The sequence below is a fragment of the Gigantopelta aegis genome, chromosome 8 (genome assembly GCF_016097555.1).
Source record: "Gigantopelta aegis isolate Gae_Host chromosome 8, Gae_host_genome, whole genome shotgun sequence".
Classification (NCBI taxonomy): Eukaryota; Metazoa; Mollusca; class Gastropoda; order Neomphalida; family Peltospiridae; genus Gigantopelta; species Gigantopelta aegis.
In genome coordinates, this window is record NC_054706.1 from 68,057,465 (window position 1) to 68,063,089 (window position 5,625).

Here is a 5,625-nt window from a genome sequence, read left to right on the forward strand (position 1 = left end):
ATACCGTATGGTGCGCGCAATCTGCTGCAGGGTGAGCTTAAATACACACAAGGACCGAGCATTTAATCCTTGGAAGGTGACAGGAGAGAGAGAGAGAGAGAGAGAGAGAGAGAGAGAGAGAGAGAGAGAGAGAGAGAGAGAGAGAGAGAGAGAGAGAGAGAGAGAGAGAGAGAGAGAGAGAGAGAGAGAGAGAGAGAGGAGAGAGAGAGAGAGAGAGAGAGAGAGAGAGAGAGAGAATGCAGAGAGAGAGAGAGAGAAAGAGAGAGAGGAAAAAGGAAGAGAGAACGAGGAAACGAAATACAGGGGAAGAGAACAAGAGATAGTGATATATAGCGAGAAAAACAATTAATATTGACAAATATCAGTGTATTTAATATACAAACCAGGCGAATAAAGAGAGACAAATAGATATTTTTGTTTTAGTGCCATGTCTGTTACAGGAATAATCACAGGAGAGCGACAAACAACTGTTTTTAGCATCTCTCCACCCCTACGTCCCAAAACTCAAAACACACGCACGCACGCACACATTGACACTAAACTCATCTAATAAAAACAAGAGCATAAACGAGAAATACTTACACAATATGTATATATGTATGTTACTCTTTTGGAATATGTAGCAAATATGTATATATGCAATTGTTTACATAGAGAATAACACATACCAAGATAACATACCATACCATGACCTTTGACCAAAGAAGGGGCGGGAAGTAGCCCAGTGGTAAAGCGCTTGCTGCGCTTGCTTGCTGCGCGGTCGGTCTGGAATCGATCCCCGTCTGTGGACCCATTAGGCTATTTCTCTTTCCAGCCAGTGCACACCGTCTGGTGTATCAAAGGCCGTGGTATGTGCTATTCTGTCTGTGGTATGGTGCATATAAAAGATCCCTTGCTACTAGTGGAAAAATGTAGCAGGTTTCCTCTCTAAAACTGTCAAAATGTTTGGCATCCAACAGCCGATAATTAATAAATCAATGTGCTCTAGTGGTGCTTTTAAAAACAAACAAAACAAAATCAAAACAAACTTGACCGAAGAGTCCTCAGTGATATAATTGTTAGCCGTCGGACATAAGGCTGGTAGGTACTAAGTTCGCCTCCCGGTGCTGGCTCCCAATTTAACGACCCATTAAATAGATGTAAGGCCACAATACCGACTTCTGTCTCACTAACCACTAACCATAATCCACTGTCCTGTACAAACAGTCCAAATAGTTGAGATGTGTGTCCAGTACAGCGTGCTTGAACCTAATTCGATATAAGCACGAAAATAACTGTAAATGAATGAATGAATGAAAGAAAGAAGTGTTTTATTTAACGACGCGTTCAACACATTTTACTTACGGTTATATGGCGTCAGACATATGGTTCAGGACCACACAGATTTTGAGAGGAAACTACATGGGCTACTCTTCCGATTGGCAGCAAGGGATCTTTTATTTGCGTTTCCCACAGGCAGGATAGCACAAACCATGGCCTTTGTTGAACCAGTTATGGATCACTGGTCGGTGCAAGTGGTTTACACCTACCCATTGAGCCTTGCGGAGCACTCACTCAGGGTTTGGAGTCGGTATCTGGATTAAAAATCCCATGCCTCGACTGGGATCCGAACCCAGCACCTACCAGCCTGTAGACCGATGGCCTGCCACGACGCCACCGAGGCCGGCGAATGAATGAATGAATGAATGATCTAGTTTTGTGGTAAAATTGCGAGTCCATTAGCCAGTGTCAGTAACCGAACAGGCGTATATAAGGATGTTTCATGCATTAAAGGGTCCCCTTCTTGTTACAGATCATAATGTGTCAATCATCTCACATAACTGGACATTCCGGTGACCAACGCCACAAGGTTTCACCACATATTAAATCCTAATATAGGACATAATAGTACGAGTTCTCCACCGGCCTCTGTGGTGTCATGTTTAAGCCGTCGGACATAAAGGCTGGTAGGTACTAGGTTCGCAGCCCGGTACCGGGTCCCACCCAGAGCGAATTTTACGAACTTATTAGTTAGCTGTAAGACCACTACACCATCTACTCTCTCAATAACCACTAACCACTAATAACTAACGCACTGTCGTGGACAGACAACCCTGATAGCTGAGGTGGGTGCCCATGACAGCGTGTTTGAACCTTAATTGGATATAAGCAGAAAAATAAGTTAAAATGAAATGTCTGGAACGGGTAATAACTTGATGGGTTTCTCAGGGGAATCCAGCCTTTTATATAAACTAGTCGTGGTGCAATCTAGAACGGGGTCAAGGCTGAGACCGGTCGTTCCAGACAATGCTATGAAAGGTCGTGATATTTGTTCTCTCCCTTTTACTTGTAATCAGGAATATCAATCTTGGTAACGGCGGATTTATTCTCCTACAACTCGTCATTTAACGAATATTTTATTATTTTCAATTAATTTTGATACATATTTAATACATATTGGTTGTTTGTTTCTTTGTCCCTAACTACCCTTATTATTATGTTGTTAAATACAGTTCAACTAACGATATAACACGTAACCAATAGTTAGAATAAGTTAGATCTGAGAGACAAGGCCTTCTTATGCTAGCCTCAAACTACCAACCCATTAGTTGTTAATCTGAGCGCACCCGTCGTAAGTCGGGCGTTGGGGAAATTATAACGAAACCGTCGAGTTGGACGTCGAGTTGGCAATTGGTAGTCTGACCCTAGCGTAAATTGGGAAGGGTTAAACGTTTGTTTTGTAAAACGACACCACTAGAGCACATTGATATATTAATCATCGGCTATTGGATGTCAAGCATTTGGTAATGTTGACATTTAGTCTTAGAGAGGAAACCTGCTGGGGAGGGTTGGAATATAGGACAATGAACATGCAGGCCGTTGCGGCGATAAAAATACTGAATATAAATGTTATGATGAGGAAGTTCACTCGTACGTCTACAAGAAATTAATGGTTTATTTAACGACGCACTCAATACATTTTATTTACGGTTATATGGCGTGGGACATATGGTTAAGGACCACACAGATATTGAGAGAGGAAACCCGCTGTCGTCACTTCATGGGCTACTCTTTTCGATTAGCAGCAAGGTATCTTTTATATGCACCATCCCATAGACAGGATGTACCAGTCGTGATGCACTGGCTGGAGCGAGAAATAGCCCAATGGGCCCACTGACGGGGATCGATCCCAAACCGACCGCGCATCAAGCGAGCGCTTTACCACTGGGTCACGTCCCGCCCCTCGTACATCTACAGTTCAGTAAGAACAACAGGGCAGTAAGAATATATGACGCGGAAGGGAGAAGGTAAATAAGGTACTAAAATACAAGTTTAATGGCTTGGCATTTCTAGAAATCCGTATTGTATCCCGTGAACCCACAAATGACAACACTAAAGATACATGCGAGAGAATAAAATCTGTAATGGAACGTATTTAACTGAACAGATGCACGCCATTGGTGCAATACGTCGTGCAGTAATGTTAGGCTCAGACTACCAACTACCAGCAGAAAGTTGACAACTCGACGGTTGCGTTGTAATTTCAGACTACTAGTTGTTAGATAAATGAATTGTGAGATAAATGGTATCTGATGCTAGAGTTAGACTGTCAAATGTTACGACGATGTTGGTCAACTCGATAGTTACGTTTGTAATTTTCCCAACTCCTGACTTATGACAGGTGCACACAGATTAACAACTAATGCTAGTCTCAGACTGTCAACTGTCACGATGAAGTTGACCAACTGCGGTTGCGTTATAATTTCCCCAACTCCAGACTCAGACGGGTGCGCTCAGATTAATAACTAATGAGTTATATGATGAGAATCGAGTTGTAAGAGCACTGGACAGTCGTATGAGTCGTGAAAGCAAAATGTTGGCCAGCTTTCTGCTGTCAGTTGGTAGTCTGAGTGTAGCATTAGTCTATTGCAAAGGGTTCATTGATTTTGTTCCCATTCTAGGCAGGCTTCGTGACTTGTTGATCAAAGACCGTGGAATGTAATGTCTTCTCTATGGAAAAATTGCATAGCATCTGAACGATGAAAGCTGTTAACGTATGCGCGTTCGTATATCGCACAAGAATGAGTTCAAGGGATGTTTTGACCAGACCACGACTGGTCCGATGGAGCAGTAATTTGTTTTTGTCTATTTGCAGACTGCCACTCCCAAAGACACGTCCTTCACATTTTGTCTGTAGGAAGACTGCCACTCAAACTGATTTTTGCAAATATCGACCGACAATTAAGAAAACTAGGCCTAAAGTGTAACATTAACCAATATTATATTAAACCTTATTGATCTTGTTGCAATATGAGCTAACTTCACCAGCAATAATATCTTGCAATCCCGCGATATCAAATGAACCCTTAGATTGGTTATTCAGCTGCTACGGAATATTTGATCCCATTTTCTGAATACTAATTATTTTATAAAGAAAGCGATACTAAGCGACTCCTAAAAAGTTAAAGTTTTGTTTGGTTTAACGATACCACTACAGCACGTTGACATATCAATCATCAGCTACTGAATATCAAACATTGGGTAATTCTGACATATTTAGACGCTACTAGAACACATTGATTTAACAATCATCAGCTATTGGATATCAAACATTGGGTAATTCTGACATATTTAGACGCTACTAGAACACATTGATTTAACAATCACCGGCTATTGGATATCAAACATTGAGTAATTCTGAAATATTTAGACGCTGCTAGAACACATTGATTTAACAATCACCGGCTATTGGATATCAAACATTGAGTAATTCTGACATATTTAGACGCTACTAGAACACATTGATTTATCAATCACCGGCTATTGGATATCAAACATTGAGTAATTCTTTAGACGCTACTAGAACACATTGATTTATCAATCACCGGCTATTGGATATCAAACATTGAGTAATTCTGACATATTTAGACGCTACTAGAACACATTGATTTAACAATCACCAGCTATTGAATATCAAACATTGAGTAATTCTGACATATTTAGACGCTACTAGAACACATTGATTTAACAATCACCAGCTATTGGATATCAAACATTGGGTAATTCTGACATATTTAGACGCTACTAGAACATATTGATTTATTAATCACCGGCTATTGGATATCAAACATTGAGTAATTCTGACATATTTAGACGCTACTAGAACACATTGATTTAACAATCATCAGCTATTGGATATCAAACATTGAGTAATTCTGACATATTTAGAAGCTACTAGAACACATTGATTTAACAATCACCAGCTATTGGATATCAAACACTGGGTAATTCTGACATATTTAGACGCTACTAGAACACATTGATTTAACAATCACCAGCTATTGAATATCAAACATTGAGTAATTCTGACATATTTAGACGCTACTAGAACACATTGATTTAACAATCACCAGCTATTGGATATCAAACATTGAGTAATTCTGACATATTTAGACGCTACTAGAACACATTGATTTAACAATCACCAGCTATTGGATATCAAACATTGAGTAATTCTGACATATTTAGACGCTACTAGAACACATTGATTTAACAATCACCGGCTATTGGATATCAAACACTGGGTAATTCTGACATATTTAGACGCTACTAGAACACATTGATTTATCAATCACCGGCTATTGG